This window comes from Lepus europaeus, chromosome 7 (genome assembly GCF_033115175.1).
Source record: "Lepus europaeus isolate LE1 chromosome 7, mLepTim1.pri, whole genome shotgun sequence".
Taxonomy (NCBI): Eukaryota; Metazoa; Chordata; class Mammalia; order Lagomorpha; family Leporidae; genus Lepus; species Lepus europaeus.
The window spans coordinates 24771522-24799412 of NC_084833.1; the positions used below are offsets into that span (position 1 = coordinate 24771522).

A 27891-nucleotide genomic window follows, 5' to 3' on the forward strand; every position below is an offset into this window, starting at 1 on the left:
TTCTGTTAATAAGAACTCGGTCTTTGGAGTCAGTAAATCTGGCATTCAACGTTCTGGATTTACTACTTATTTACTACTTGGAGAACTTAACCTCTCTAAGTCTTAATTCAATTGCTTGTAAGTGGGAAATGATGTTAATACTTACCCTGAAAGGTTGTTCTGAAGATAAAAGAATGGATTCAGTACTTAGCATAGTCATGGGTATTCATAGATGAACAATTAGGCTATCTGAAAAAGTGACCAACTATGGTTAAACCAGGTTGATAGGATCTTGTATGACTTAAAAGACTGCAATTTAACAAATATTAACAAGAGAGTGCTCCAGATCTGGAAGCTCTGTTTTGAATTGTTTCCTCTACTTATTAACTGGATGGCCATGGACGAATACCTTAGGAGTTGCTCTGCCACACTTTCCTCTTCTGTGAGATAAGGGTGTCTTTCTTCTAGAATCAGAGTATCAATGAAAATACTTCTATTAGTGGTTACCACTTAGAGGCAGACAATGTTAACTCTTTAGTATTCATTTAACTAATATAGTTAGATATGGTATAGTGTACAAATGAATTTTCTAAGTTTCTGAACATTACCCCCATGAAGTACTAACCCTTTGTTTTATTTTAACAAGTAGAGAAATGAAGATCACTCTAAAAGTTAATTTTTTAACGATTTATTTATTTATTTGAAAGTCAAAGTTACACAGAGAGAGAAGGAGAGGCAGAGAGAGAGGTCTTCCATCTGATGGTTCACTCCCCAATTGGCCTCAATGGCTGGAGCTGTGCAGATCTGAAGCCAGGAGTCAGGAGCTTCAAGGACTTGGGCCTTCTTCTACTGCTTTCCCAGGCCATAGCAGAGCAACCAGGACTCGAACCGGAAGTGGATCAGAAGGGGAGCAACCAGGACTCGAAGGACTCGAACCGGAAGTGGATCAGAAGGGGAGCAACCAGGACTCGAAGCAGCACCCATATGGGATACCTGCACTGCAGGCAGCAGCTTTACTGGCTAAGCCACAAAGCAAGCCACTAAATGTTATTTTTAAGAGTCCTTGCTTATTGAAAAAAATAGAGAATAATTTTAACATTTCATTGTTAACTCAGGACCCTTGTCATTGTGGTGTTACTTGTGCTGGATTGTGATGCACGAAGCCATGAAAACCAATGCACTATGAGGATTTTCCTTACACTAGGCTGCATTCTTTTACCTGCTTTTTTCAGAAATTTTGTTTTAGGTTTCTTCATATCAAAATATCAGCAGCCTTAGTTCAGTAGTCTCTATCTCCCATTTCTAAACATCTGCACTTGAGGGGCCAGCATTGTGGTGTGGATTAAACTGCTTCCTGTGATGCCAGCATCCCATATGGGTGCCAGTTAGAGTCCTGGCTGCTCCACTTCTGATCTTTCTACTTGAAAATGTGACTGGGAATCAGTGGAACTTGGTCATCTGCAACTCATGTGGGAGACCAGGATGAAACTTCTGGCTCCTGGCTTTGGCCTGGTCCTGTCCCAGCCATTATGGTCATTTGGTGAGTGAACCTATGGATTGGAGATCTCTCACTCTCTGTCTCTCCCTGTCTCTGTAATTCTACCTCTCAAATAAATAAATCTCAAAAAAATCTGCACTTGAGCATCTTATTAATAATATATTTTGAACATTCTATATGGTGTACTCTCTTAACTATATTAGCAACCAAAACAAAATGATCCTTTTTTAAGGGTTTCTGTTTAGCAACAGTAAACAAGAAGATACAAAGCCAGTTAAATAATCATTAATTCAAATATAGTCTATGCTATGAATGAATGGTATTAGTTGCTAATACTCCTAATCTGGGATGTAAGACAGAGCTTCATAGGGATTGCTAAAGAGTAATCTGAAAAGTGAGTCTGCATCAGAAAGACAAAGATAATGAGTACTACAGGCACATTCCATGCTGTGTGTGAAGATTCTAATTCTAGACAGGGAGCTTGAAGTAAAGGATTTTTTAAAAATCCAGTGTTTCTAGACACAGAAAAAATTATTGACGAGGCTAGAAAAATATCTTGTGGTGCAATCATTCATGGTCTCTAAAGCATGTACAGCATCCAGGGTTGTATTCTATAGACAGTGGTAAGCCATTGGAAAAGTTGGCTTTTGAATGATATGATAGATTTTTAAAAAGATTTTATTTCTTTGAAAGGCAGAGTTAGAGAGAGAATCTTCCAACTGCTGGTTCTCTCCCCAGTTGGCTATAATATCCATGGCTGGTTAGGCTGATGCCAGGATCCAGGATCCAGGAGCTTCATCCAGGTCCTCCATTGGATTCAGAGGTCCAAGCACTTGGGCCATTTTCTGCTGTTTCCCTGGTGCCTTAGAAGGGAATTGGACCAGAAGTGGAGCAGCTGAGACTGAATCCAGCACAACTATTGCATGCCAGTGTCACAGATGGTGCTGGCCTGATATGATAGATTTTTTTTTTTTTATGCACAGAATGGCCTGAAAGTAAAAGATACCACTTAGAAAGGTGGTGGTAGCCCAGGTAATATTGGATGAAATCAGATAAAATTGAGTCTCGGAGAGGAGTGGATAGTCTGAGAGGGTGGGTGTGGTGGTGAAGTGGTTTTAGCCACAGCTTGAGATGCTGGCCTTCCATATCAGACTGTGCTTTGAAACCCAGCTACCCTGTGCTTCCAATTCAACTTCTTGCACATGCTCCTGGGAGCAGTGAATGGTGGCTCAAATATTTGGTTTCCTACCACCCTTTGGGAGACCCAGATGGAGTTCCTGTCTCCTGACTTCAGCCTGATCTAAACCTGACTATTACGAGCATAAAGATTTTCTTTAGATGTGTGATGTGGCCAAATATTTAGTTCAGTGAACTTGGAGACATATATTTTAACTGTTTTGGGTTTATTTTGCCTTCTACATTGTTCTTGGTTCCATCCTAGAGAATTGCAATTGATAAACAAGCAGCTTCCTAAAAAGTGGAAATATAAATGTCCAGCACAGATGGAAATTAAATTTTATTTGTATAGTACTTAAACACTCTCTATTATTGCATGTGATTAGCAAATTTTCATAACAGGTGAGTTTTTTTCCCCACTGTCTTTAGCAAGACTGTCCAAGTTGATATCTCTTAATTTATTAGAAGGAGGAAATTTCTATCTCAATAAACTTTGATTCATAATAGTAAGTTCTGTTTGTGCTATCTTGTAGAGAAAGTTGAAACTGAATAGAGGTGACCTTCCATTTTTTCCTTATGTGATACGAAGAGTACTATAAAAATAGTCACTTATTTGTTTTTTTTTATAATTTAAAATTTTTTTTTTTTTACAGGCAGAGTTAGACAGTGAGAGAGAGAGACAGAGAGAAAGGTCTTCCTTTTTCTTTTGGTTCACCCCCCAGGTGGCCGCTATGGCTGGCACGTTGCGGCTGACGTGCTGCGCTGATCCGAAGCCAGGAGCCAGGTGCTTCCTCCTGGTTTCCCATGCAGGTGCAGGGACCAAGGACCTGGGCCATCCTCCACTGCACTCCCAGGCCACAGCAGAGAGCTGGACTGGAAGAAGAGCAACTGGGACAGAATCCGGTGCCCTGAACTAGAACCCGGGGTGCCGGCGCCGCAGGTGGAGGATTAGCCTATTGAGCCGTGACGCCCGCCAATTATTTCTGTTTTTGACTACTAGGGTCTTGATTAAAAACACAACACTTTAGATAATTTAAAAAGTTGTCTATATCTATATGTGCAAAAATAGGTGAAATATAAGCTGTGTGAATAATCAGTATTTTGTGTGTACACAGAGACAAACACTGCCTATAGAGAGCCTTGAATGTCATACTTAGAAAATTCAGCAATCCATTTTGCAAAGCTGCAGTACCTATTGATATGTCTATCTCTAAAATGTGTGTGTCTCTAAACCATTGTTGAAACAGGCATAAAGATTGGTTTCTCATAGGGTTATTGAAATAATTAAATGAGATAATTTTGACAGTGTTTTATTTAGCATCTGGGACATAATAAGCATTTAATAAATTTTAAATATGTATAAGTAACAAAGATATTTTATCACACATTAACTGTATGATTTGTTATAAATATATGTCGATAATATTTTGTGAAATTAGTTTGGGTTTGTCATTTATTTGGGTGATTCCTGTGCTGCAGAGTTACTGTAAATCAGAAGTTGAATGCAAACTGTGAAGATCTGACTTCACATGAGTTAAGATTCTGCCTCAGGTTCTATATCCTGTTTTCCTTCATTTGCTCATTCATTCACTTATTACTTAAACAAATACTGAAGTCTGTGTTTTGTGCCGGCCATTATAATCTGTCATCCAGAATCTTAGGGTGGAGAACAAACATGAAAGCAAATAACTGCAATAAAATGATGTGAACAATGTGGAATACAACAGCCTTTAAAGTAAAGGGGCATCCACTCTAGATGACATATGGTTCATTTTTATGGACATATTTGTTGTTAAGCTAAATAGAGGAGTAAAACAAATAGTGGAAAGTTAAAGGACTATTTCTTCTTATTTTATGCCTCCTTTTGCCTTCATCTACCACCTACATGCTGCTAAAGACATCCGAATGATTATCAGTAATTGCTATCACTTTCTCTTACAGCAGAATCCTATTTCCATTTCACTTTTGGCAATCTGTATGTAGATGTTCCACAGATATCTTGAAGTCGTTCAGCTTAAAATAAATTAATTTTATCCCTTCCTTTCACAAATACTGTTTGTCCTCATTATGTCTAATCTCTGTTAAATTTATTATCACCTAAAACATCACCCTGACGGAAGACTGGGAGTATCAGTCAGCCTTCAGGTCTTGCCTGCCCCCTAAAGTTAATCGGTCATCCAATCCTGCTACTCCTTTTCTCTCTCCTGGGAAAATATATGTACACACATACACACACCCCCACTTATGCCCCAAATTAGTAGGATAAGAAAGCTATTTTCAAGTTGCTAGGCAGCAGCATTTGAAGAAAACACTCAGAAAATTGCCAGTGACTTGGCTATCAAGTGTTATGTTGTCTCTTTTGTGTGAGTAGAAAATTCTTCTTTTTAATATGAAATAATAATTTTAAATTCTCTTGATCTATGAACTTCAAAAGCATCCTCATATACATATCCATATTGATATACTGACTAAATTTCTCTTTCCTTTCCATCCCTGATATTTTATGCTTCCGAAGGGAGTTTCAGCTATGAATCTCAGACCCTTTGCAAATGTTCAATTGCTCAGAATGTGGATTGGAGATTAGTAGTGTAGTTCATAAACTCATATTTATGGAGAAGTACATTATCTATTGATGTTTATCATTGAAATTAAATGATCAGAATTACACCCAGCGCAATAATTAATGATATGACAAGATGGGCCTGATATTTGTTAAGCATAATTTATTTGAGAGGCAGAGAGATAGCAGGGGTTGGTTGTTGGGGGAGAGAGAGAGAGATCCTAACCTTACTGGTTTACCCTCAAATGCTTACAATGGCAGGGCTACTCCTGAGCCAGAGGCAGGAACTAGGAACGCAGTTCAGTTCTTCCACATGGGAGGCAGGAACCTGATTTCTTGAGCCATCACTGTTACCTCCCAGGGTTCTGTGTTGACAGGAAGCTAGAGTCACGACCTGGAGCCAGAAGTAGAAGCCAGGCACTCTCGTGTGGGATGAAGTCAATTTAACTGCTAGGCTAAACACCTGCCCTGACCCTGATAATTTTTTGTTTCTAAGTATTTGCTGAAATTTCCTTCTAGTCCATACTCTTTGAAGATCAGATTGATTCTTCAGTACTAAGTGTACAGTTATGTGCACCATAGTAGTTCTACTCACAGTAGTGCATCGTATTCCTTCCTGTAGCATATCTTTTAAAAAAGTGGGTGAGAATCTAGGTCCCTAAACCTAGCAAAATGTTCAGTTCCTAAACAAAATGCAGTGAAAAAAATATAACAGTTTTCTTTTATCCTTCTTTCATTTTTATGTGTTTTTAAAATAGTTTTATAATCTTAACAAATATGTGGGTAGGATTAATACTAACTATAGATGCAAATGAAAAGTTTAAAGATATCTTTAAATGATGGACTTTTAAATGTGATAGTGCAATAGTTACAGAAGAAAAGGCTGCACAGAGGGAGAGCAATGGATAAAAGAACAATTAGCCTTGTATAAAAAGAGAAAGGAAAGGATAAATTTACTATGAGCATTTCTTAAGTCAGTAGTTTATTATTTTCTGAGTTCCCAATTGACTATATTTTTTTCTTCCCTTTTTGAAAATATTAACACTTCTGATGTGTCTTAATATCTCCTTTTTTTTTTTGTCTGTGTATCTTGATCTGGCATGGTGTGCTAGCATTGTTAGCAAACAGTGATGCATTTCAATATACATATTTATTGGTCTTCAGCTAAAATTAGGTTTGCTGAGCAAATAGACTTTGTTCATCCACCTTAAATAGATCATTTCCCAGAATGCCAAGGGAAAACACTGACAATAGGACTTGCTTTGTCCTCGATCACTGTTATCATACTGGCAAAATGAGGGAAGGGAAAAATGGACCAAAGGAAAAACTTGTGATTCTCAAACATAAACCTCTCAATTGCAGATGAGAGTCACAAATTTGAAAGGATGATTTGTGAGCATCATCACACAAGCAAAGGATCGTTGTTAGCAGTTGCTTGTAATTCATGGTGGAGCGCTTTAGGAAAATATGACTGCTAGTCATTATGTTATGTTTATTCTGCTTTCTGTAAACCAGATGAATGTGGGATTATTTGTATAGCATAATAGCCTTCAGCATGGAAGTAGAAGGAAAGTTTATTACCTGTTTCTTCCTCTCCCCAGAGAGGAATTTGTTTCACCTTGAGGTAAGATTGTCATGAGACTGCAAGTCACAATGCATGTTGTCGTTTTCTAGCTATGAACACCAAATTACAGCCCATTTATATTGTTTTGCCAACTTATCTGGAAGCCACAGAAACAAGAACAAATATGAAGATCAAAATCCAGATAGATTTTTTACCCTAGTGGAAGAGTGCAGTATCTTGTAGGTAGTGGTTACTCAGTGAATAGCATAGTCTTTTTGTTAATGCTTAGTTGAGAGTGACTGATGGAACCCTGTTTGAAGAGATGATCGAAGGAGATGAGAAAAAGAAGAGCAGTGAGTTCCATATGAGTTAATGGAGAAAAGAAGAGCTTCTGGCTGGAGAATAAAGACTTTGGGGTCAGAAAGATCAGAGTTAGAATCTTCCAGCTTCTTACTAGTTACCACTTCACCCAGGTACAGCTTTCTCTTCTGCAAAATGGCAGTCATGAACCTAACATGTAGATTGTCGTACAGATCACAAGGATTACCAGGTGACTGCTCCCACTCTCTACCCAGCATTCAGCAGATCCGTCCTGAATGACATCTCTTTAAGATGATTTTAGAAATTAAAATTCCATGCTCTATTTCAAATTTTTTGTTTCAAGTACCATGTTTAGAAATCTGTGATATTATGTGGCATTTCTACTTTTCTTTTCCCAGTACTCTTGTTCTTTTTCCTTCTCTTTTTAGCATCCATTGTTTCTATAGTTTATGTAACTGCAACCCTCTGCTTTCAACAAGAAATAATTGACTCCAGAATGTAGGAGAGTGATCCTGCATTCAAATGAGAAATCACAAACCCTTTATCAACTCAAGGGTTTACACTTCTCTACTCCCTCACTCTCTTCTCTTACTAGAAAACAAACACATTTAGGTTTCATTACTCTGACTTTTGGACACAGATGTTTACATAAATGTTTTGGGGCAATGGTGTCAGGGTTAAACTTAGCAACCTCATTCTAACTTTACAAAGAAGCTGTGTTTGGAGGAAAAGAGGATGGAGATGCAGGTAGACTAAAACTGTCATCATTGTAATCATTATCTTCAAAGGAGCAACATCTACATAAGTAGAGTAAGAGAAATACAGAATAAGTCTTACATGGTGTTGTTAACACATTGGCAGGAGAAGAAGGGGGAGAGAGATTTGATTTAATTTGTTTTAAAACCAACTTCATTTGCCAAAGATTCCCACATAATAATAATGTACTATTCCTTTCCATTACATCCCAGATCCTCCATTCAGTCCTTTTGCATAGTGTCCTGTATCTAGCCCCTTTCTCAGACAGAACACTCTTTGTGTGAATGACTGGTTCTTAGTACACTGTGTTCCAAAGTTAAAAATATATTATTGTGCTGTATGGGTAAAGACAGAGAAAAACAGTCTTTGAGTTCTCACCTTTTGTAAGGAAGAGGGACACGAGCCTTTAAAAAAAAAAAAAAATTGGGGCCGGTGCTGTGGCATAGCAGGTAAAGCTGTCTCCTGCATTGTCAGCATCCCATATGGGCACTGGTTCGAGTCCCAGCTGCTCTACTTCCAATCCAACTCTCTGCTGTGGCCTAGGAAAGTAATAGAAGATGGCCCAAGTCCTTGGGCCCCTGCACCAACATGGGAGACTCAGAAGCTCCTGGATCCTGGCTTCAGATTGGCTCAGCTCCAGCCATTACAGCCATATGGGAAGTAAACCAGCAGATGGAAGAGCTCTCTCTCTCTCTCTGCCTTTGCCTCTCCTTCTCTCTCTGTGTAACTTGGACTTTCAAATAAATAAATGAATCTTACAAAAAAATATTTATTCACTTGAGAGGCATAATTACAGACAGAGAGGTCTGAAACGTCTTCTGTCTGCTGGTTCACTCCTCAAATGGCCTCAAGAGCAGGAGCTGAGCTGATCTGAAGGCAGGAGTCAGGAGCTTCTTGTGGGTCTCCCATGCAGGTACAGGGGCCCAAGCATTTGGGGCATCTTCTATTGCTTTCCCAGGCCAACAGTAAGGAACTGGACTGAAAGTAGAGCAGTCAACACACAAACTGGTGCCCATATGGGATTGCGGGCTAGTGCCACAGGTGGATGCTTAACCTACTACGCCACTGCACGGGCCACGGGGACATAAGACTTAATTAATTAATAGTGTAAAATTCTCCAGCATCCTGAAATCAAAAAACTATTTTTAAAACCAGTGAATTGCTATTTTCCTAGTTTTAAATGAATACCTGTTGAACTTATGGCCATTTAGATAACTATTGAAATGCTAAATATTCATGATGTATATAAACATAGGCACATACTGAATAAGCTACATTTTCATACTAAAAGGAAATTTAAATTGTATTTTTTCTTTAAAGTGCTTACTTGTTTTTATTTACTTGAAAGAGAGAGAGAAATGTTTCATCAGCTAGGTCACTAACCCAAATGCCTGCAATAGTGAGGGCTGGGCTGGGCTGAAGCCAGATCAAAACTCCCTATGGGTCTCCCACATGGATTTCAGGGACCCAAGCACTTGAGCCATCATCTACCATCTACAAAGATGTATTAGCAGGAAGTTAGATTAGAAGCAGAGTAGTCAGGACTCTGATACTGGATGTAGGCATACCAAGCAGTCTGCTGCACCACAATGCCTACATCTTAGGCTGCCTTTCATATTTCAAATTAAAAACAAAGGATCATATGTGAATTTTTCCCAAGATATAAAGCTTAATAGGGCCAGATGCCAGACTAGAACCCAGATTTCTTGGACTCAATATTCTGTGCAATATGCAAGGTGGCCTCACTATAGATACTACATATTTTATCCATAGAATCTTTCAAAGGGAGAATGGTTTTGAATGGTCTCAACCTCTTTCAAACATAAGCAGGGTGATTACTGTTGTTTGAAAGATCATAAATGATTTTTCATCCCATCGGCCATAGGAAGAGATATGGGCTTGGAGCCAGCTGTGTGCTAGGAAAATACTACTGGCAACAATCCATGTCATTTGCCAAGGAAGCAACTATCTCTGTGATCAAGTGGAGTTTAATGTCTTACTCTACTGGTGTTGAGGCATTGTTGAAAATTTATCATAGGAAGAATATACAGCTGTTCCTGTAGAATAGGCCAGAGGAAAGACTCAAGAGTGAATTTATTGGTCTAAAATTGATCTAGCCTAAAATTGTTGCTGATAGGAGAGAATAATAGTCTGAGTCATAATGGAATGAGCTCTAGTCTTTGTGTTAGGTGACATGAGATTGAATATCCAAGTCAGCATTCACCTCACTAACTACATGACTTCTGACAAATCTCTGAGTCTCAATGAACTCTTATAAAATTGAAATCATACTTTCTAGATCATAGTTTTAGGTAAAATTATATAAAATACTTCAGGTAAAGGTGCATTGCATAATGCTTAACAACATGCCCACAGTAGACTTCAATTATATAAGTGTAGTATTTTGAGTCTCAATCTAAAGGATTATGAAGTATGTTTGGCATTTATTATGTAGAAAACAATCTTTCAGAGATGGAGGAGTAAGAGTTTACAGTCAGCCATATCCTCTATATTCTTCAGTGATCATGTAGCTTCACTTCTAAATGTTACGATGCATTATATCACATATTGATTGATAAAGCCTCTTGAAAAAGGTGTTGACAAAAAGAGAACAGTGAAACCTGCTGTGTGGGAAACTTAATTTCCATAGAAAATCTCCACCTTCCCTAGCTTATTTTGTTATGTTTTTGTTTTTAAATTTTTTTTTTTTTAAATATGGAACGCTTCACGAATTTGCGTGTCATCCTTGCGCAGGGGCCATGCTAATCTTCTCTGTATCGTTCCAATTTTAGTATATGTGCTGCCGAAGCGAGCACTGTTTTTAAATTTTGATTTGAGGTCAGCTTTGTGGCACAGTGGGTTAAGCTGCCACCTGCAATGCCAATATCCCATATGGGCACCAGTTCAAGTCTCAGCTGCTCCACTTCTGATTTAGCTCCCTGCTAATGTGCCTGAGAAAGCAGAGAAAGATAGCCCAAGTACTTGGGTCCCAGCAACCACATTTGAGGCCCAAATGAAGCCCCTGGCTCCTGGTTTCTGCCTGGCCCAGCTCTGGCCATTGCTGCTATTTGGGGAGTGAAGTAGTGGATGAAAGATTCTTTCTCTCTCTCTCTCATCCTCAATCTCTCTCTCTCTCCCCCTTTCTCTCCGTGTTTCCTTCTCTCTCTGTAACTCTGTCTTTCAAATAAATAAATAAATTTCTTTAAAAATTTTTGATTTGGCATCCAGAATCAGCTTAATCAGTGAAACCTGAAGTCTCCAAGAATCCCTATGCATCCCGTTTTTTCCCCTTTTCTTTTCCAATGCAGCTCACGCTAATTCCTAATAAAGGTTTTAGCTATTCAAGTAGCTCATGTCTTTTTCTCTAGGAATTATGTATTTATGCGATTGATTCATGTAGCTGCACCTGCTTGGTTAATTCATGTTTTCGTGCACTTATAGAGTTTCATTCCCACACTGATATTTATTGGTTTCTTTATATTCTATCGTTCTTTAGTTTGAGTCAATACTGGTGCCTAAACAGCATGTTCTTACGTGTTATTGTGGTAACCCCACTTTATTTTAAGGGATGGGATCAACCTCCATCTATCTATCATTGTCTGGGTGGTATTCTTGGCAGTAAAGGAGATATAATTAGCAAAATGGCATTTACCAATAGTTCAGCTTTATGAAGGCTTGGGAGTAAAATCAGAAGGAATAAATGCATAAATAAGATATCTTTTTGTGTTATTGATGAGCTTCATTCAGAATATTTTATTATTTAGTGTCTGTTTTGTATAACATTGTTCCTATATGATAGAAAAAAATAGGCTATAGTATGCTCTATGTACCATGACCAAGTCTTTTGTTGCACAGAGCCTGGAAAGGTAACAGTGTTGCAGTTTGGCAGAGACAATGCTAACATCTTGACAGAACTATTAAGTTCTGTTAATTGAATGTGGGGCAGAATAGTTTTTTGGGGATGTTTCTCTCAAAGAGATAATACTTAAGCCAAGATCTAACAGAGATAAAATTAGCCAGGAAATAAGATCGAAAGAATAGTATGAGTTCTTAGCTTTAGTTCTATGCCATTTTTACATCACTTCAGTACTGGGGACTGCAAAGCATTATTATTTCTGGTGGCTCTTTAGATGACATGTTTGGTAGCATAATGAAGGCCAAAACAGACTGTTAGAATTTAAGAGCAGTTGTAGTAAAGGAAGATAAACAAGAAAAGACTACTTGTCAATAAAGAAGGGGAAAGATATGTTGGGAACAAAATGATAGTAATACAATTGTCATTATTGAACACTTGTTCCATTCAGGCTAAGCCTTTTCTATATAGTGTTTCCTTTAAACCCAAGAATAAACCTATTAGGTCAAAATTACCATTTCTATTTTAGAGATAAATAAATACTGCGAAGAAGTAGTAGCCTTTTTTCTTAGATGCATATAGATAGCAATTAAAAAAGTTGAGAATAAGAATCTGGTTTACATGAGTGTAAAGATCATGATTTTGGGACAATGTTGTACTTTGTGTTAAATTGCATTTGTCATACTGCATTTATCATGAGCACCACAATTCTTGAAAGATGTAAATTGAAGAAAACTGGAAAAGTCAGACAAATAATGAGAGAATTGGATTTAGGAGCATATATAAATAAAGATGATTAAATGAAACCCAAATTGTGAGGAGGGGATTTATACACACATGGTGAAAGACATGGTCTTGGGATTATGGTCATGGAATTATGTATAACCCAGATCAACATTATATGAGAAGGATCTTAATGAACGTGGAGACTATTGACCATTCCACAGCCTCTATAAAATAAGAAGTATTGGATTTTAAAGTCATCCTGTGGGAAATATTGGAAGCTCAGTCACTTGAGGAATGTAAAGTTAAATTGGATAAAACATCTCTCTAGTCTCTGAAATGATCTGTCTGTGTAAAATGCACACACAATCACATGTATCATTGAGTGGTACTTTTAATTTTTACAATCAGCAAATCACAGTTATTTAATTCTAAATAAGTAAAAAACTTGGAAAAGAAAATATTTTAAAAAATTAATTTCCAGGTATAAACCGAACTGTTATAGGACTGAAGGCTGCTTACAGTTGGACAGGAAGCAGGCACTCACTTAGAAATAATTAGTCTTGCAAAGGTATACATGAACAGAGGGTCTTGGAATGGAGGCCAAGAATTAATTTCCCAAAAGGCACTGCTGATAAGATTGTGGTTGGCACATTTCATTCTGCAGATACATCTCTTATTGGTATCTTGTCTGTCCTCTGGGGTGACATTTTGATACTGTGTGCACTCTAATGATTGTCTAGTAATGCAAATGAGAAAGTCACATTTCAGACATTCCACTCAGGACAGAAACTCTGATCCCAGCCTTGGTAGGTCACTTCTTCTTATTATTTTTTTTTTAAGATTTATTTTATTTATTTGAAAGGCAGAATTAGAGGGAGGAAGAGACAGGTCTTCCATCTGCTGCTTCACTTTCAAAATGGCTGCAACAGCCTGGGACAGGCTGAAACTAGGAGCCAGGAGCTTCATCCATGTCTCCCATATGAATGCAGGGGCCCAGGTACTTGGGTCATCCTCTACTGCTTTCCTAGGTGCATTAGTAGGGAGCTGGATCAGAAGTGGAACAGTCAGAACTGAAACCTGCACCCATATGGGATGGCAGCACTTTAGACAGAGGTTTAACCCTCTATGCCACAGCGCCAGCTCAGTAGAGGCCCTTCTTAAACAGATCTAAAATGAGGTAGCAGAAGCAGTTACTCGGAGCTCTGTTAAGTGGAAGTTTCAGCACAATGTCTTTTTAGCATAACCAATCCATAGGTACACTGTTATATAGCAATGAAAGATTATGTTATAGAAAGGAATCATAACAATATTTTTCTTTTTGTCTGTTTGCTGTGAGTCCCTGGGTCACACTAGTTCACCTTTCTCTTGCTCTGTGCACTTTTCAGTTCTAGTGTGATTGCTCCTCCTTAATTTTTAGAATTCTTTATATATTTCATCTCTTACATCTCTCTCTCTCTCTCTTTCTTTTTCTTTTTCTTTTTTTTGACAGGCAGAGTGGAGAGTGAGAGAGAGAGACAGAGAGAAAGGTCTTCCTTTGCCGTTGGTTCACCCTCCAATGGCTGCCGCAGCTGGTGTGCTGCAGCTGGCGCACTGCGCTGATCCGAAGGCAGGAGCCAGGTGCTTCTCCTGGTCTCCCATGGGGTGCAGGGCCCAAGCACTTGGACCATCCTCCACTGCACTCCTGGGCCACAGCAGAGAGCTGGCCTGGAAGAGGGGCAACCAGGACAGAATCTGGCACCCCGACCGGGACTAGAACCCAGTGTGCTGGCGCCACAGGCGGAGGATTAGCCTATTGATCTGCGGTGCCGGCCTCATCTCTTACATCTCAACCAGTCCAGGCCTTGATGACTTCTCTGGTGACATGATGAGATGTGATGCTGTTTTTGCCATTTTAACTGCAACCCACTGGATTTAGGGAAATCTAATGAGATTCCCTCCTTGCAAACATAATAAAGGATGGTCTCATATTGCTATTCAATGTCTTATAGACACAATCTATATTTCTAATCATTTCTCATATTTCTTTCTTTCTTGCATTTCTTTTATTTTCTATTATACATTTCTTAGTGTTATCCTACATTTGCCTCTGCTTCAGTCAGACTGGTGACTAATCCTAAAGCTTTACTAAACTGGACCTCATAATCTGCCTACTGAAACTACTGTCACTTCCTAAAAATAGGTCTTGATTTTCCCTAGTAAGTGAAGCCCCTCCCCACTGTGAGCCTGCATGGAACTTGCCTGCTACCTTCCCTTTGTACTCATTATAATCTAATTCAAGCACTCATTGTGTCACCTGAAGATTAGCTCATAGGGATATTATCAAAGGAGGTGATAGACAAATATTTGTTGGATGCACAGGAATTATTTATTCGAAATTCACTGCTTTACCCAAGAGCAGTTTGAATTTAAAAGTAATCTAAATGCTCACAGTTAGAGGACATAGATAAATGTGTTACTGTACATCCATTTACAGACTCTCTGCAGTCCTTAAAACTAAATTAACAAAGAAGTTTTAATGCCATGCAGAAATAATTATAAGAGGCAATAATTTCTTGGCATTCATAACAAACTCTTCCCGCTCCCCTCAGCACTCTCTAAATATTTGCTAATAGTCTAGGAATAGTAACTAAATCTTACTGGATATTTCTAGTATGAGACAGTATCTTGAATTGTCATGTATCTTTATTTAATACATAAAAATAATTGTCAACTGAAAACAGTTAAATGGTTTTCCCAAGATCAAATATTTCAAGTGAAGAAATAAAGTATTGTGGTTAAGAGATGGCATACTGAAGTTGTAAAGCTTGAGTTTCACACTAGTATCAGTTCTATAACTACATAATGGAAATACTAACATTTTTCAGTATCAAACAAGGAAAGTAAGTAATGTACTTAGCACAGCACCTGCAGCATAGAAAGCTATAGTCAAAATTAACTATTTATGGGGCTGGCATCCTGGCTTAGTGGGCTAAGCCTCTGCCTGCGGCTCCAGCATCCCCTAAAGGCACAGGTTCTAGTAACGGCTACTCCTCTTCCAATCCAGCTCTCTGCTATGGCCTGGGAGAGCACTACAAGATATGGCCCAAGTGCTTGTGCCCCTGCACCATTGTGGGAGACCCAGAAGAAGCTTTTGGTCCCAGCTTCAGATTTGCCCAGTTCTGGCCCTTTCAGCCACTTGGGAAGTGAACCAACAGATCAAAGACTTTTCTCTCTGTCTTTCCCTCTCTCTGTGTGTAACTCTGCTTCTCAAATAATTAAATAAAATCTTTAACAAAATTAACTATTTGTATATCCAGAAGCTAGTCTCTTACCTGCCAAAATAAATACTTGTGGATCTTGGGAGGAATAGTAGTCAAACCTAAATCTGTCTAGTACTCTCCCTGGAGCTTTCCTATCTCCTGGGGTGATCTCCATTCCATTAAAATGAGTTACCACATCACAGCAAGGAGTAGAGAACAAACAAACAAACAAAAAAACAACAAAAAAACAACGCATTAAACTATATATTCTGGACAATCAAATATTCACATTCATCAGCTTAAACTGTTCATATTGTCTGCACCTTTCACATTTGTCTCTTAGGAAGATACAAATCATTATAGGATAGGGCATTTGGAATAAAGTAGAAGTAACTGAACATGCGAATGCCAAGGATCATTATAGTGTTAAAGAGGAGAAAGCTGGAAGTGGATTAGAGAGACATGAAATCTTAAGTCCATGGTTAAAATATCAGCATGTAAACAGACATAAAAACTAGGAAATAGACCAAAATGTTAACAATTGTGTTTGGGTTGTAAAATTAGGTGTGATTCCCCTTTTTACTAATTGTAAATATTCTGGTATGTTTTTGGATATTCTATTTTCTATTTTCTGTATAGTAGGAAAATAGGATAAAACAAACTCCCCCATAAAAGCCTTTCATACCTTCAAAAGCTAAAACATTACATTGATTAGATATGTATCAAGAGCATTTAAAATTTGATTCATTTCAAAAGCTATCTCTTTGGCCAATAATGTGAATCTTGAATATATATCAAATGATCCCTTATAGTATTCACAATGATGAATTCAAATCTCCAGACGTTATTGCAAGGTCATCTGGGGAAGGTCATGATCACTCACATTTAAGCCTTCATGCTAATTAATTTCATTAGGAATAAAAAATAATTTTATAAAGGCAAATGCATCTCTCAGTTTATAAAATGTAATAGATTGACTGACAGCCTGGAAATCTATATGTATCCTCTCTTGTGTATGAAAATCCTATTCAATTCTAAAACTTTTATGATGATTAACAATTTTGATAGGCCTAAGAGTTGACAGGTTTTTTTTTTTTTACCCTGTCACATGTATAAGTGATTCTTGCTCCAGCACAGAAAACAAATGATTACAGAATAGTCATAAAAGATTTACTATGCAGAGGTGTTTAAACAATGTAAACAATTATAAGCAACAAATAAGTAGCCTTAGTGAAATGTAGTTAAATTTCCCTAAAAGGAGGAGAAACGTAATTGTTCCCCTATTGCTGACTTTTTGAGAAGGAATAATGAATGACTCTATTTTAATCCCCTTATTCATTCAATGGATATTTATTGAATATCTTCTTTGGGCCAAGAGCTCTTTTATAAAATGAGAATAAAGGAGTTAACAAAACAACTGAATGAAAATTTCTGGCCTTTTTAGAGCTTACAATATAGGGTAGATATGGCTGAGTCAGTAAAAGGATATACAAAAAACATGTATATATAATGACACTTCTAAAGATTCTTGGAAAATAAAAGTTTATTTGATGCAAAAAAATTGAAATTCCTAAATATGAAAAGAGTACCATACATGGATTTCAAAAAATTTTGCAACAAAATAAATTGACATTTTAATTCTCTGTTTCCCATCAGCTTTTTGGAGTCCTCTTGTATGTGTCAAGAGCAGCACTGTCCCATAGAAATTTCCTCAGTGATAGGAATTGTCTATGGCTGTACTGCATAGTATGGTAGCCACTGATACGAGTAACTATTGAAGATTTGAAATAGCCTAGTGTTACTGACTAAATGATTGTTAAATTTTGTTTCATTTTAACATATATACATTTATATAGCCACATGGGACTAGTAGCTACCACAGTGGAGACTGAAAATATCTAGATAATTATAAAAGCACAGAAGTGCATGTGAGGGAATATGTAGAGGAGCAGTTGCAGTTAGAAGTAGAAGGTCAGTGTGCTCACTTCGGCAGCACATATTCTAAAAAAAAAAAAAAAAGAAATAGATGGTCAAAATCTTGAGACATTTGGGTAAACAGTAAAATGTAAAAGAGCAAGTTCTGTAGGTATTTAGAAGAAAATTGTCCAGGCAGAAAGGTTGGTAGGGGCAGAGAACCAAAAATGGATGCCCCTTGTCTCAGGAGAGAAATGTTATAGAGGCTGACCTGGATGCGACAGAATAAATGTGTTAACAGCAGTAGGAGATGAGATGAGAAAGTTCAAGGCTATGTTAAGGAATCAGTAAAGTTTTGTATATAAATAAAAAAAAACATTAAATCTAGTGTAATATATATATGAAAGTACTTCCAAAAGTTTATGGAGAATGTCACTGAAAGATAACATGCATTTTCCATGAACATTGTGTCAAAACATTAATACACTTAATCTAGGAGTTTGTAAACTAGAAACTCCCAAGAGTCTTTGAGAGCCTGTTAGTTCCTTTAAAGTCTTTTGTTGGATATTACTGCTACTTTCACGGCACTTAAGGCGATTTTGGAAAAGTGTCAGTGCCACATGATCCGACCATAGGAGAGATCCTGTCATTTCTGGACTGAGGTCCTGGAGGCTTTAATCAGTGATTGGGGGTAGTGGTTTCAGCTGTGGGGTGGCACCAGCAACAACCACTTCCATGGTGGAGGCAGCGGCAATTTCAGGGCAGGTAGAGGAGGATTTCAAAGAGGAGGTGGCCACTGGACTTTAGCAAAAGCCAAACCATTCCTCCAGAAGGCACAGTCCTATTAGGAGAGTTTGAGCATCCTTGTGAAGATGTCATACATAGTTTGTAAATATACTGCAGATGAAAATAAACTGCCTTGTTTCAATACTCCTATTTATTTAGAAAGCTAAGAACACATTGGAAAAGTGGATGCAACATTTGGACAACTTAGGGGTTTTTATTTTTCAGTTAAATTGTTAGAAAACCTGAAGGTATTTTACTTTTAAAAAATCTATGGAGGTTTTATATAGACCTTGTAAGCTACTGCCACTGCAGAGGTTAAGGTAAGAAAGGACTTCCAGGGTTGGTGCTGTGGTGCAGAGGATAAAGCCGCTGCCTGCAGTGCCAGCATCACATATGGACGCCGGTTCTAGTCCTGGCTGCTCCACTTCTGATCCAGCTCTTTGCTATGGCCTGGGAAAGCTTTAGAAGATGGCTTGGGCCCCTGCACCCACGTGGGAGACCTGGAAGAAGCTTCTTTCTCCTGGTTTCTGATTAGTGCAGCCATTGAGGTCATCTGGGGAGTGAACCAGCGGATGGAAAACCCCTCTCTGCCTCTGTCTCTGTCTCTGTCTCTGTCTCTCTCTCTGTCTCTCTCTTTCTCTACCTCTCCTTCTCTCTCTGTTTAACTTTGACTTTCAAGTAAATAAATAAATCTTAAAAAAAGAAAGAAAGGAAGAAAGAAAGAAAGAAAGAAAGAAAGAAAGAACGAACTTCCAAGAGGTGGAAGCAGGGGAGGAGGAAGAGGCAGAGGTGGTGGCTTTAGAGGAGGAAGGGAAGGGGTGGTTTCTGAGGGAAAGGACATTAAATGTTAGTGATGGACAGAATTCACTAGTTAATTTCTGTATTAATCTGCACGATTTACTTCTGCTATGGGTTAGAAACTTGTTTCCTGAGCAAGTTTTGAAGATATGTTCTTTTTGTGACCTTGCAACTAGGATGCCAACTTCATGCAAAACTGAGTGCAACGGAACTACAGAACAGTCAATTTCACCCGAAAACAGAATGAAACAATGTTTCAATGTTTTGTATAGTGCCTGGCACTCTGTGTATGGTTTTTTTTGTTTGTTTGTTTGTTTGTTTTGTTTTGTTTTGTTTTTTTTTTTTTGACAGGCAGAGTGGACAGTGAGAGAGAGAGACAGAGAGAAAGGTCTTCCTTTTGCCGTTGGTTCACCCTCCAATGGCCGCCGCAGCCGGCGTGCCACGCTGATCCCAAGGCAGGAACCAGGTGCTTCTCCTGGTCTCCCATGGGGTGCAGGGCCCAAGCACTTGGGCCATCCTCCACTGCACTCCTGGGCCACAGCAGAGAGCTGGCCTGGAAGAGGGGCAACCAGGACTAGAACCTGGTGTGCTGGCGCCGCTAGGCGGAAGATTAGCTTGTTGAGCCGCGGCGCTGGCCCACTCTGTGTATATTTAATAAATGCACAGGAGTTTTCATTTGAAATTATTTCAATTTTTAAAATAAAGCATTTTATTCCTTTAGAAAAATAAAGTCTTTTGTTTACTTGAAGCTTAGCTAGAATATTTTATGGGACTACAATTTTATTTGAGATTGATTGAATTTATAATTTTAAGTGTTCTAGGATTCTCTAGGTTTGGGACTTGCATTTTTCAGCTACACAGAGTAAATCACAACCTCCTTAGATCTCTTTAGAACCTTTTCCTTATCCCAGAAAAATTGTTCTTTACTAGAGATTTTTAAAATTCAAATATATTGGAAACATGTTATAGAAAAATATGTGAATTTTTGTAGGTAGACATTTCTGCAAAATTAAGATCATGATTTGAAAGATTTAAATGCAAAATACTTTAGAATTAAACCACATTAGTTGTGAAAAATGTATAGGATTTAAGGAAATGTTATGCATTTATATTTAGTTTGAATTTTATTTTATTTCAGTGGCATATGCCTGTCACATTTTAAACATTCTCAGCTCATTTTGACCCTTAGCCACCATATAATAGAATTAGATTTTGACTTTTCTTATGACTACATTTTTTTTCTCATTAAACTATGTTTTAACGGGTCTCAAAATTCTGTGACAGATTTTGGGTCAAGTTGTTTCCATTAGAAAGCACTGATTTTCAAAACCAATAACTTAAAATTGCCACACACACACACACACATGAACTTTCCTTCTGTAAATTTTATGATGCATTGTTGTCACTAACTAGTCTGTTACTATTAAACTTCAATGGCCAACAAACAGTTCTGAGACTGCTCTTCCATCACTGATTAAGACTGGGGTGGCAGGTATAAGCAATAATATTCATTTAGCCTTCTGAGCTTTCTGGGAAGACTTTGTGACCTTGTCAGCTCCAGCAGCCTTCTTGTCCACTGCATTTTTAAAATGTAATCCCATTACTTTGTAGGGATAATTATAACACTTTATTTCCAATGTATGTTTTTAGTCAAGAAAATGTTTAATCAGAATTGTAGTTTTCTTCAATTAAACTTCAATGTTTTAGGACTGCTATCTTCTTAATTTACTTTTTAAATCTCATTCATTTAGTTAGCTGATCAAGTCATTAATGAGTAATCCCTATATAAAGAGAAATGGGAAAAAAAAGAAAATAGTGTACAATATGTTCCAGGATCTATAAAAATAGTGATCTCCGTGATTTATTGAGTGACACTCTGAATTTGAGAAGACTTAACATCATTGCTTTATACATATATACTATCCAGTGTGTATGTATCATCTCATTTAATTTGTACACCAGACTTGCAAGGAAGCTAGTAATGCTTTCATTTTAAAGATTAGGAAGTTAGGGGCTGGTGTGGTGGTGGAGAGGGTAAAGCTGCCACCTGTGACTTTGTCATCCCATATGGGCACTGATTTGTGTTACAGCTGCTCCAATACCCAACTGGCTCAATACTAATGGCCTAGGAAAAGCAATATAATTTGGCCCAAGTGCTTGGTTTCTTACACCCATAGGGGAGACTCAGCTACAGTTTCTGGCTTCAGTATGGCTCTACCCCAAACATCTAGGGCCATCTGGGGAGTGAACCAGTAAATGAAAGATCTGAGATCTGTGTGTGTGTGTATGTGTGTGTGTGTTTCACTCTCTCTCTGCCTTTCAAATAAATAAATGTTAAAGAAAAAAGAAAGATTAGGGAGTTAAGTAAATGGAGAAATTTGCCTAAATACACAAGCAACCAGTTTATTATCAGAATATGAATCAATCCAGCGCCAACTTAACTTTAAAATGTGCGTTTCTTCTACTAAATTCCTTCTCTTTAAGTTTAATTTACTAATATCTGAAAAATAATATTTTTGTATCCTGGACTTATAATTTACTAGCTAAATTTACTACTTTTTGATTAAGCTATTTGATCTTACTGAAACTTAGTTTCCTTGTCTATAAATTCAAGTTGTTAATTATGTTATACAGCTATAAAATGTTGTCCATAAATGGAGTATATATTATTTTACAAAATCATTTTGAGTATTGTTTGAGATAATTCATGTAAAACAAACAAAAATGCTTAGAACAGAGTAAGTACTCAATAAATATTAGCTATTACTAGTCATTTTATATGAGTTTCTGTGTGTGTGCATAAAGTAATGGAAAACATTTGTTAGTTCCAAGTGCCTTAATAGGATAGATTTTCTCAACTGCATGCTGCTTCATTTCCATCCACACCACTCTTAAATTTTGAACTTCCATAATTTACAGATTATGTGCAACCAGATACCATTATTAATGAGCTTAAAGGGAAATTGATTAGCTTCCTAATGACTTCCTTCCTGAGAACTGAAAATGATCCTGGATTTCCTCAGATGATCTGTTATTGCTGCTGTCTGCCTATAATCAGTGTTTTCAAAAAAGATTGACTTTGGCATTTTGTGGTCCATTGGTATAGTCTCCATTGTGCTATAGAACTTGAGGCCTTCTCTTTGATGACTTAATAGCAAACTCTGTTTCTTTGTTGTGTAGAATATTAAAAACATGTTGTCAATATTGTTATTTTTCATTTGAAATATATTTTGTAACTTGGGAAATTCAAAGGAAGATTTTATGCTTGTTTGTCCAAATTCTGGGAATCTCTTGGGTCTTTTCACAATTCTGTGTTCTTTTGGGACAATCTTCCTCCCTTGTTTTCTGTTTCTCTTTTTAATCTCATTTTAGAACAGAACCAGGTTGATGTAATCAAATGATCTTTCTCCTTTTAAAAAAATGTCCAATGAGACAAAAGAATAACTTCAGATCGTGCCACCTTGTACCACCTGGATCAAACCTGATTGACAACACAGGGACAATCAAGAAATGGACAAGGGAAATCACTATCTCATTGATGTTTGGTGGTTTCAAGCAATCAGTCCTAAGGAGATGGGGGATTACAACGACTACAGGACAACCATATTCAGATGGTTAGATTATGCAATTACTAGCAGTAACTATGAAGGTCATATCACAGATGGTGTTCTAGTCATAGCAGAGATCTACAGCTTTGGGAGCTACATTTTTAAATGAATGTTTAAAAACTAAATGGAAAGGAAGGAGATGAGGACTGTGTTTGTTTTTATATTTATGTGAGAACTTTATGCGTAGCAGTGGATGATGAGAATGCCCCCCAAGATAATATATAAAAAGAATCAATGTTTGACTATGCATCCTTTAACAAGTGAAATTTCCCTTCTTACTTTTCTTATTTGCTCCATTTTTTAGCAACAACAACAAAACTGATTAATCTGTTACCAGCATTGAACAAAAGCCATGTGTGTTAACTCGCAGACCTTTTTCCTTCTTAGTTTTTTTGAATGGTCTGCAAATTTCTTTCTTAGCTGTTTGGGCCTTGGACTTACCAAAGAGTATCTATCCTCTGAGCTCTCTCCTTAGGCTTTTTGCCTTCCTATCCATTCTTAATTCCCTTTGTTTCTTTCCTGAACCAGCACTGAGCTTGTCCTTTCCCAGACTGGCTTTGTGTCTGCCCTGCATGGGGAGATTTCCATAGCCCACCTCATTGTTATGCAAACAAAGTCACAGGCACGTCCTTTTTTATTTCTTGGATTCCCTCCTTGTTTCTATGTGTCAGTTTCTGGATTAATTGGGCTAATCAACCTAATGGATTTTTCTGAAATTGTTCAACAACTTTTGTAGCCCCAAGAGCTATCTGGACAAGTTATTGCCAATCTGTGGCAACCCATAGGGTTGATTTTAGTTCCACTGGGCATAATTTAAGAGGCCATTTTACTCACTGGAAATAATTCCTGCCATCCTGCAATTATTCACCTGTTGAGAAACATATAAAAGTGATAAAAATGGTAGATGTGAAAGTGCTTGGTACAGAAAGATAGGTATATAGGTTTAGAAGCCATAGAAAGCACTGAACATTGTCCGGGGATCTAGTTTTCTGCTTTGACTTTGCCTCTCAGTAATAGTCAGCACCTTTCTTCCTGTAAATTGGAGGACATACTTAGATGGTTGTGTAAAGCAAAGACTTTTAGTTAGAGATGGATTGTGAAAGCAGCTTTTTAAAATTTAAAGTTGGGGTTCTGGTAGTTTACATGGAATCAAATAGCAGAAAGAATAATGATAGCACTAAATATATAAGTCCTGGAGGATGACAATTTAAGATATATTTCCTTTATCAGTGAATGTTAACTATGCAGATAGTAGCAAGGGCCACCAAATATATTTAGGCAGATTGTATATAACATAACTGCAGCAGCAGGCACCAGTAACAAGTCTAACACAACAATGTGAGCTTTTAACTTTAAAATTTTTTTCTCTATTCACTTTTCAGGCATTTTTTTTTCTGCACTAATGGGGCATGACTTAGTAAAAAGAGCAAAGAAAACTTTTGGACTATGTTAGTCTGCTTGGTCTGCCATAGCAAAATACAGCAAACTGGGTGGCTTAAACAACAAAGTTTCATAGTTCTCATAGTTATGGAGGTTGGAAGTCTGAGGCAGGAGGCAGGTTCTGGTGAAGGCTCTCTTTCTCACATGGAGATGGCCCCTTTTTGCTGTGTCCTCATTTGGCTGAAACAGAATCTAATGTCTCTTTTTTAAGAATATTAATATTTTAAGATCAGGGTCCTACCCTTAATAACCTCACTTAATAACCTTAATTACTTTCTTCAAGGCCCTATCTCCAAATATAGTCATAGTTGGTATGAGAGCTTCAATCTAAGAAAGAATTTGAGGCAGACTCAATAAAGTATTGAGTAAGAGAGTTTTGAGTTTAAATTCTCTTTAACGTTACTAATTATGTTTACTAAGTATTTTCTTTTGGTTATTTTCTAGCTGTGTGAGTTTGAATTAGCACCTAAATTCTGAGCTTTCATTTTCTTATTTTTAATTTAGACTTATATGATCTATATATAGGCTATAGTAAGGATTACTAAGTATATAAGGCATGTCTGAAAATGAAGCTCAATCAAGATAGTAATCAGTAGGAAGTAAAGAAACTTATTATTTTAATGTTTCAACTCTTTTCTGTCATTTAGATGAGTTCTGTACTTATACTCAGAGCATGGATAATGATTTTATAGCAGGAAGCTGGTCTTAGGGATCAAGGTGTCTTGCCTATGGAAAGGGAGGCCATAATAATTTGAGGGAATCAAATTAAATTAATACCAATTAACTACTAAACAGTAGAGCCAAAATTCATAGCTTCTTGACTCCAAAAAGCTGTTCTTTAGAGTGGCAGACTCCAGCATTTTCTCCATGGCATAAGCAATTGGTGATCCCCATGGGTAACAGCAATGCTCAGTTATTTCACATTAGCCTAAATGCCATTCCTTTCTCTATTAATCAGAGAAGTTCAAAATGCAAGTTAGTGAGAAAAACTATTAAGATGCATAATCTTGAATAGCCCCTAACTGAAAGAATGAGAACAGCATTTCCAGATTTTGCTGTTTAGTCTTTTTATTGAAAATTACTTGAGATAATCTTTATAACATTGGTCTGCTGGTATTTTATGAAATTGTATGAGAATAACTGCTGTAAGCTGTTACAGTGGTTAGAAAAGTTGTATAGTATAATCAACTGTTGTCAAAAGGGCAGGACAGGAAGGTACTTCTGGGTTCCAAGGTGTTTGACCAACACCTCAAGATTTAAAACCCATTTTTTTTTTTTTTCTGGCTTGGTCACTGTCTTCTAGGTTCCTGTCAGTGGCAGTGTTTCAAATTTGGCATTTCACAAAAATTCCCATGATTGCTTCACAGGTTGTTTCTTCACAGCCTTCTTGTAGTGGTCACAAGTCATGATGACTAAACATAAGAAATCTGGGGCATCCTTGCTTGGATTCCACACAGACTCTAGTATATATTACATGTGAGACCATGAACAAGTTCCTTAGCATCTTTACATTTCTGTTTCTTCATCTGAAAGGAAGAAAATAATAGTATATATGTCAAATGACATCTGAAATGTATATGATTTAATAAAGAGAGCATAACAGAATGCCCCACGAAGTGGGTGCTGTTGGAAGCATTGACTATATTATATCACCACTGAGAACAAAGCCTCAGCCTAACTCTTTGTACAGACTGGAAGATATGTGCCAATTCATTTGTAATTCCCCAATATTTAGCTTCCTTGTAGCTTTAGATGTTTTGTAACTCCCACAATTCTTTCATTTTCTTTGTGTTTATCTTGCCTGGGCCTTTGTGAAAGTTATGTGTTTTTATAAACTTCTAAAAGTTTCCAATCTGAGCATGTAATTACACTGAGTGCTTTGCTCCTAAATCCACAACAAGCATTTAGTTTGTTTTTCAGAGCTATTGTGCTTAATTAATATTTATGTAGGACTTAGTGAAATCATGGAAATTAACAGATGTCCTTACCTAAAGCAGGTGGTGAATATATCAACAAAGACAATAAAAACAGTGATGCTATAATAATAATTCTTTAGACTTCAGGCTCACTACTGAGTTTGGTAAACATAATTTCCACATTTACTTTGCAATCTGATAAAAACTTTTCCAGGCAAATAAACATAACTCTAAGGATATTTTAAGATATTTACATCAAATATAAACTTCTGTCAATGCCTATTACAGGAAACTGAAAGTAGCAGTGGACAAAGTATGCAGGGGTTATTTTGTCCCATGAAAAACTCTAGAAAAATGATGCAAAATTGGTATGATGTACCTATAAAGCAACCAAAGCTACAGGCATCTTTTGTGTTTCTGCTTCAAGTTCCTAGCTCAAAGCTTTAAGTTTCAGTGTCAAAAAGGTAATTCACAGCTGTCCTGTCCACATCCAGGAAACAGAAAGGAAAGGCAGACAAAGAACATTGTGAGGTTCTCTCTAATCCAAATTTAATCCTTTAAAACATCATTCTTGGAGTTCCCACATGGCACTCTCATATTTGGTCAAAACTTAGTCAAACCATTTTACCTGGTTAGAAGAGATCTTGGGAATACAGTGTTTTACTTGGGGGTTATCATGTGCCCCAACCTAAAAGTTAAGTTTTAATTAAGAAATGGAAAATGGCCATTGTGGGTGACCATCAACTTCAAAGTTAACTCTTTATTTTGAATCTTGGTATTTTGTTGATTTCCTTTAGTACTTGAATTCTTTAAATATATTTCTTTTCTGTGAAGTATTTGTCCATATCCTTTCCAGTCTGTTTAAAATTAACGATATTCTTGTTTGTTTTGCTTTTTTCAAGTTTAGCTTTACTTATTAAAATAGGACACTTGCTTTCAAGAAGCTTTGAGGAAACTCCCATTAAAGCTCTTATCAAAAAGCAGTTTATTCTTTCCTTCATCCATTTAACAAAAATCTTTATATTTTTAAATTGTATTTATCCATACCATCTCTATACCAGGCACTAGTTTAGAGTCTAGGAATAAGAATGAGCAACACAAAGTATAAGCCTTACATATTATATATGGGGAAATAAAAAAATAAACCTATCCCACAATGTGAGGCTGTGGTACAAAGAGCATGGTAAGGGGCTAGAAAGTGTTGGCTGCTCAGGAGTGCTGTTGTTAATGAGGTGACCAGGCAGGCATTCCAGCAGAAAAAACAGTATGCAAATGCCCTCACTGGCTGGCCATCCTTGGGAAGGGCAAGGAGGACAAAGAAGCTGGAGTTCAAGGATGTAAAGGGAGAATGGTAGGAGCTGAACTCCACAAGGAGAGGGATCAGAGACAAGCGGACTAAGAGGAAAATATCAAGCACTTTGAAGAATATGGTTACCATATTTCAGCAACGAATGCTTATTTTTCTCCTCTATACTACACCAATTATTTAATGACTGCCTCTCTGCAGGAGATCCTTCATTAGGTCCAGAAGATACAACATGAGTAAAACAGTGTTTCCTGGAGTTCAAGGTGTTTACTCTCTAGGCACCTTAGATGACCTCAGAAAACCTATAATCCCCAACCTTTGTACCTGCATGTTCAAGGTATTCCTCTGCTTTAGTAGAATCTTTATCTATGAGGGTACTTCAAGAAGTTAATGGAAAATATGGAGTTAAAAGATAAGTTTATTGTGATGCAAAATAATTGAAATCTGGGCT

General features: G+C 37.3%; 1 protein-coding gene and 1 non-coding gene across 4 annotated transcripts in view; one reads left to right on the plus strand and one right to left on the minus strand.

Moving 5' to 3' along the window:
* Positions 1–27891, plus strand: part of LRRC4C (leucine rich repeat containing 4C) — a 188091-nt gene that overhangs the window by 67445 nt on the left and 92755 nt on the right. The window lies entirely within an intron of this gene.
* LOC133764907 (U6 spliceosomal RNA) lies at positions 10564–10670 on the minus strand. The gene has a single exon (XR_009866476.1). It is a non-coding gene; the product is annotated as a U6 spliceosomal RNA (small nuclear RNA).